The following is a 7,342-nucleotide window of genomic DNA, read 5'->3' as shown; positions in this document are numbered from 1 at the left end:
CCTTCGAGACAGCCATTTCTATTATTATTTGTTAATTCGTCTCGTAATCAATGTCGTCTCGTAACCATGACTTAAGTCATAGGATATCAAAAAATGGATATGAATAAAATGCAATTCCTCCTTGATCTTCTATACTCATATTGCTATTAAAATTCGTATAAAAAATAAATGGCTTAAGTTTTATGGTAACTTTTGAACGTTTTTTTTTTTTGATAAATAATAATTGATTAATATATATTATTAACCCTTAATCTTAAAGTCACTTGGCATATCTAATCCAATTTGTTTTTAATTTAAAAATGAAAATGAACATATTGTAAACAATTTTTTTTTCAATCGAAATATCTGACATTAATCAAATAAATGTATGTATCTTTATTAATAAAAAAAATTATAAGCAATGGAAAAAGAATTGAAAGAGCATTCGAAAAAGAAAAGTTGGGCATGCCGTATCGAAACAACGTTTAAATATTAAATTTAGGGAGTGAGTAGGATTGTTTAAAGCAAAGTGATAAAATGATCAAATTTATACACAAATCATTTTGTGGGTCCCCAGGCAATTGTTTATGTACCTGCCTACCGATAAACGATTTCCTGTTGCCTTTGCAAATACAACACAGTCGTGTTAACATGTGGCGCCGAATAGCGATACGTTAATTAGACTTTATCGTGCATTTATGTAGATGTGTACGAACGGAATTTCGCTCACGTAGACGTTGCTTTGCCCTCACGAAGCTCGTTTCGTTGAACCCTTATAGGACAAACGTAAAGGCCAGACAGACAGATTCGCGAATCCATTATGGCCGCTGGAATTCCCGTGCACCCCTAATCCTAATAAAAGCCCTCTGTACGCCGCGAAGGACGACAACGGGGTCCCATTATTCGCCGAAAATCTTTCCCATGGGCGATCGAGAATGCTCGCTCGCAGAATGCATGGAGGAGCCGACGTAGGGAGAAATAACTCATTCGTATTCGTGGTCGTACCAGTACCGTAGCAATCCCAACTACGATCCTTATCGTCCGTTTCATCTTTTTTTCAAGACGAATCACGATATAATTTGTAGTAAATCTCGAGAATACATAAAAAGAGTATTCCACCCTTAGATACATCATGTCAAATTTTAATGGCGAGTCTTCTTGATCGTCTTAATTTTCCCACTTTATAAAAAATATATAGAATCTTGTACGTTTTTTTTTTAATCGTACACGAAAAAAACGATTTTGATGAAGCATTTAAAAATTTAACTCAACATGGATCTGAAAATAATTTTGTTGAATTTTATTTTATTAAAAATTAAAATAATTACATAAGTTCAAGAATTATGAGCAATGGTGCAAAGTTTTGACATTCTAGCAATTCTAGTTTGAGCTGCATAATTATTTTGATGGTTTAACATTATTTTTTCTATATCTAATTAAATTTTTAGATACTTCAGAAAAACTTTCCTTTCAAGTCGAATTCGTATTAGAGTAAAATTATTAAGGGATAGGATTTATATATTTAATTTTCTTTTATATTATATTTTTTAATTTATATATTAATTTTATATATTTAATTTTAGGATTTTATATTTAATTTTTGAAACTTAATTCATGACAAGTTTATGATTTTTTGACGAGGCATTTTTGAATTTAATTTCTTTCGAAAAAGAATTGTCATTAATGACTAGTCTGATACTAAATTTATATAACATTGATTTCTTAGTCTAATACTAAATTTATATAACATTGACAATGGTACATCTGTGAGCATCAAATGCTGCTTGGCATCGCGTATTCTCGCAATGGATGTCGATTGTAAGCAGAACGCGTGTTTTAAATTCGAAGATATAAATCGAGTGCATAGCGACTTTTTGCTCGACTTGGTCGGTCCTGCCATGCGTTCGCGAGCATTGAAGCAAGGAGTGTGCGTCTCCTTGTCTCATACCCTATATTGTATTCGCATGCGTATTGGTAGCCCGTCTGACCTTTGACCCTGAGCCTCCTCGGTACAAGGCGCAGGTCGTTAAAGTGGCACCAGACTTCCTTTGAAATGGTGCAATGTCGTTGGCCCGCCGGTGATAGAAGGTCGCAGGTGACAAAGACCATGAAACCAGAACCGGTTGTTTCGATAGAAAGGAAGCTGTTCGCTGTCCCTGTCTACCGATTACCTTTCCAAGATTTCCATCATCCCTTCATTATATGAGCATGTTGTTGCTTGCAAATTATGCACGGCATTGCGATTGATCTCGAATTACGTAATGTTATTAAGTCACTTGAAAAGAGCGATATCAGTGGGATAACTTGATTTACATCTTCTTAATGAGTTAATATCTTGAAACAATAGTGGGCAATGGTTTTTATTATGAAGATAAAAAATGGTTCATTGTATAATTAATGTTTCTTTTTTTCTTGTATCTTTAATTTTACGAATAATTTTACGAATAATATTTTACGAATAATAATTTTACGAATTTTATCACAGATTATTAGATATAATATTAGATATAATATTATAATAATGTATATATAATCATATAATAATACAGAATTTATTTATTCTATTCTAAGATATAAGAAATTATAATATATTCAATCACAACCTTAATGTAACGTTTGTATTTCTCAAACAAAAGTTAAATAGACATCGTGCGTCTTCTTCTGAACACACCTTGAAAGGTTCTGGCGAAAATTAGCAAATATTCACACCTGACCCAGTCCGGCATCATCAAGAGCCCCGTAAAATCGTCTACTGTAAATCTATCTCATAAAATCTGACCTTCGATGAAGAATCAGAATCGGGCGCGCCTACTTTCGGAGATTCTCTCCTCGCGTGAGAGAACCATTTCGGAAACCCAGCTGCTTGCGCATCCGGTGCGGACATGCGTTACTGCGACGCCCGAGTTCAAGGTTTCCTGTAGACGACCTACGACGCGACGAGATGAGACACTTCGTCGTGGGGCATTTGTCACACGATCGAAGAGCGTGGTCTCGTCGCGGTAGTGGTCGATGAAGGATGGCGCGTACGATCGGAGAGAGGAGCCGGTCGCACCTCGGTCGACGCGAGTCGCACGCGTGTGAATGACCGACGTGTGACCGCCGCCGCTCTTTGGTCTCGACGAGTCTAGACCGAAGGTTCGGGATTGCGGTAGGTCTGGAACACAGAGTGGAACGTAATGCAACACCGTGGCATGGCGGCGCGGAAAGAGAGAACGACGATCGCGCGCGGCTCAACCAGACAAAGCAGCCGAGTTGTACCTTCTTATTGGCCATACGCTGGCCATTTTAATGGCTTGACCTCTCTTTTCCTCTCTTTTTCTTTCTTTCTCACTCCTTTTCTCGGCTATTTATACCTTAATTGAATTTCCGTTGGAAACGACTGGCCGATGTTAACCGTCCATGAAATGAAGGAACGTTTCGTCAAAACTGCCTCGCCGCCAATCATTTCGATTTCCGTGCTCGAGTATCGTCTTTCCTCCGACCTGATCGATCGAGTTGATAGGATTCGTTTAACTTCTCTCTTTAGGTCTTTCTATTAACTCGCGTTCGCGACGATCTTTTTGGACAAACACATCGACTTTATAGAATTTGTCTTGAAGATTGTATTCTTTATTTTCTTTATTTGGAAAACATTTAGCTCTAGATTTACTGATGGAATATAACGATACATGAAATTTTAAGAAATGTCTTTGAAATCTTTAAAAAACTTGTTATTAATGGGAGAACGACTGATAGAATAAAACTAATTTTTAAAAGATTACGATTTCAAATATAAAAATTACAAATAAAATTTTGCGAATGTAGCTAAAATATTTCATGATTTTTGCAATATTCTTTACAGTGTTTTAAAGATGTTTATATATTTTATTAGCATCAGTAATATTAAATTGCTTGTTAATTTAATTTATGACATTGCATACTCCAACTTCAATTCAGAATTGCGTTTCAAGATCAACCAATCCAAAATAATCGACATGCAGTTTGCTTCAATTGGAAATTGTAGAATTCACACAAAATATTATTAGGCCAGAACTCACTATAACTAAATATGACCTTCTTTATTTATTTGTGCTAAAATTCCTCTATATTGTTTTGTAAGTATTTGATTTTTACGTAATACTGACTTTATGACATATGTGCTATTAGTTTACCCTAAATGTTTTTTAAAGTAACTTGATAATATTATCTAGCAATAAGATTCGTTGATGCGTTCATAGTTGGTAAAAGATGAATGTAGTCTTCTATTCGGCAATGTCGAACGCATAAAATCTCTTCCTGATTCAAAATTACCGTTATCCGCCCCTGTCAGATCAAAGAAGCCATCGCCGTTTTCAAACGGAAAGTAGTCGCCTCGAAACGTTCGTTTTGATGAGACGAGGCGAGAACGATCACGTCGCTCAGAAGGCCCAGGCGGCGTGGGACGACGTAGTACTACGACGCCGCGGGTGGGAGTCCTTTGTTCGAGAATGGACGCCATGAGAACCACGTGTCTGGTTTCCCGCCAAGTCGCCGGGAGGTCGACGGGTTGGCGGAGAGAGAGAAGAATCGAAGGAAGAGAGCGAACAGACTAGCGGATGTGTGCGTAACCGTGTGTGTACAGTGCGTCGTACGAGCTGTTGGTAGTACGTCGTGTTGTCGGAGCGGAGGGTAGAGGATAGAGATAGAGAGAGAGAGAGAGAGAGGGAGAATGCATGGGGGAGAGGAAGAAAGAGGGAGAATCGGGTTGAGAAGGGCCACCGCGCGGGTGCAGGAAGAGGGAGAGGATCTAACTAACCGGCGTGCCTGACTTCCCTCCTCTCATTCCCCCCTTCGTTCAGCACTGGTGCAACGTACTCAGGGGCTTCTCGTCTGCCCCGCGTCGGCGAGCAGCGCGCCCAGGAACGAGTTCGAGAGATCTGCTTTGTGCCCGCGCTTCTGTGTTTGCGGCGAAAAATTAATCGTCGGATTCCTGAGCGGCGTACTTCGCGCAGAGTCGTTGTGTCCTGTCTCGTTTCGTCTCATCTCGTTCGCCTGTTTCGACGCGGGTCGGTTACGGCCAAGTTGTTTCTCTCGCCCTCTGTAGCTTTAGTTAAATAAGTTTTCGTTTTCTGCTGTATCATGACTAGGACTATAGTGTGTGGAGAGAGATGGCAAATCCCTAAAAGCCGGAGTTACTTACTCCGGATCGTTGCCTCAACCGAGTTAGATTCGAGTACAGGCAGACAACAAAGAGCGAACCGCGACGATCGGACGTTAGGTTTCCGGAGCTCCCAGTCCGCCTGGGGCCGACCGTGGCAAAAAACACGTCTAGACGTCAGCTCGCTCTCTACGATCGTTCAGGGTTTATCCTGCACGTCGCAGTTAGAATCTTTTAGATTTCGTATCTCGACGATTTACAAATATCGTCGTCATTCGCTTTATCGCTTTTCGCGAAGATGTCGTTCGTTCGCACGTTTCGTTCCGCGCGTATTTTTGCGCGAAATATCAAGCCTCTATGCTCTCTTATTAACAACAGGATATCATACATGGACGGATGTTCGATCTCCGTTTTAATTATCGTTTATAATCCAACAAGTATTGTCCAATCATTCGTGTGTCGACGCGCATAAATACTTGCAGCGCCTTAATGATGAATCCTAATGGAGCATGTAAACATGTCGTGATGTTCTTTTCAAAGAGTATTCATTATTAATGCGGATCGATAATAAAATATTACATCCGGAGCTGGACTCTAAACATGACTTTATTACTAAAACGTAGATATTTCTGTCGTTTATGTCAGAAGCATGAATTGTTAGTAGTAGTTTAGAAATTAGATTTTATCTAATAATAATTAGATTATCTAATTATCAATTATTTGATAATGATTGTACTAAATCAAATATTCAATGGAATATTTGATTTAGTACAATATTATATAAATTAGTATAAAAAACACTATTGGATGGACCAAGAAAAAGCTTGAAAAATCTGTATAATTTTCTCAATTAATAAATTTGTATAAGAAATAAATTAAATTACTAGAAACGTACTCTGTAAAAGTGAATTAATGTATTATTACTGATTTCAATGCTACATTTATAACTGTATTATCAGCGAATATTTACTTAATACACTGATTTATTTGTAATAGTTATGATTTTTATAGATCGAATCTACAGAAAATCATAACCTCTAAAAGTGTATTAGTGTATTATTACTGAAAAACAATAAATAATCGCTGATGATTACATCAGTTACAGTTATAAGTATAGCACTGATGTCAGTGATAATATACTAATTTATTTTTAGAGAATAAGGAAAGGGAAAGAATAATATTCTTTGACACTATTTTTGTTAACAAAAAGTAAGGGATCCTCGAAGCAATAAAACAATAGATTAAAGGGCGATTGGGGCTAATGACGCATTAATGCACAAAAAATGATCTTCAACGATATACGACAATTATTTCCACATTTATACATTCTTAATATCCATCAGGAAACATTTTGTATTATTTTTGTTACTTAAGAAGTGTCTCTTGTGTGTGTCTCTCTCTCTCTCTCTCTCTCTCTCTCTCTCTCTCTCTCTCTCCCCCCCTCTCTCTCAATAGGTAATAGATTGAGTAAAAACCTGCGTGAAGAATTTTAACATTATGATAATTCACAAACAGAATTGAATAAATTATATTCTCTCATTCAACAATAAATCGAAAAACGAGATAGCGAATTTGAAACTTTATTAATGTTAATTCAGATTTCATTGATATTTTTTGTTGATATTCTCGCTAGGAGTAATTCCGTCCGCCAAATATCATATAGCCAACGAACGGTCAGATAACACCTCAGGCGATGATTACTTTGTGACTCTCTGCTTTGTTGTTTTCGCGAAGACCAAGGTTGAGTACCACCGTCGTTCCGCGTTCCCGCCAAGAAAGTGGTGCTTCCTGCCGGTTGTTGGCCCTTATTGTTTCCCGCCAAGTTGCGCGCGCAGATGCGTGCTGTGCCGTTCCTCCGACGTCTCTCCATCAGCCGCTTCCACGATCGCTACTACTGTACCTTCTTGTTCCCTTGTTCCCGACCTCCTTCCTCCGTCCCTCAATTCCCCTAGCCTGTCTGCCGTCCTGCCGCCAAATAGGGCAACAAACTGCCGACTACGCATAGGAGTTTCGTGAGCGCGGTTCGATCTTCTTCGGAGACCTTGAACCCGATCATGTGTATACCCCGTGGACAGAAGACGTCTTTATCCGCGCCGCATAATGTATACTGCCACCCGCTCCGAACCGCCGCGTGTAGACACGCGAGTGCATCGAACCGGCCGATTATGCGCGTGTTTCGCCGTTGGTTTTGGCAACGTGCGAAAGACCTTGCTTTTTCGTCGCTTGTAGCTTTTACGGTGCGATCGC

This window comes from Atta colombica, unplaced genomic scaffold (genome assembly GCF_001594045.1).
Source record: "Atta colombica isolate Treedump-2 unplaced genomic scaffold, Acol1.0 scaffold274, whole genome shotgun sequence".
NCBI classification, from domain to species: Eukaryota; Metazoa; Arthropoda; class Insecta; order Hymenoptera; family Formicidae; genus Atta; species Atta colombica.
Note: the sequence above shows the minus strand (reverse complement) of the source record.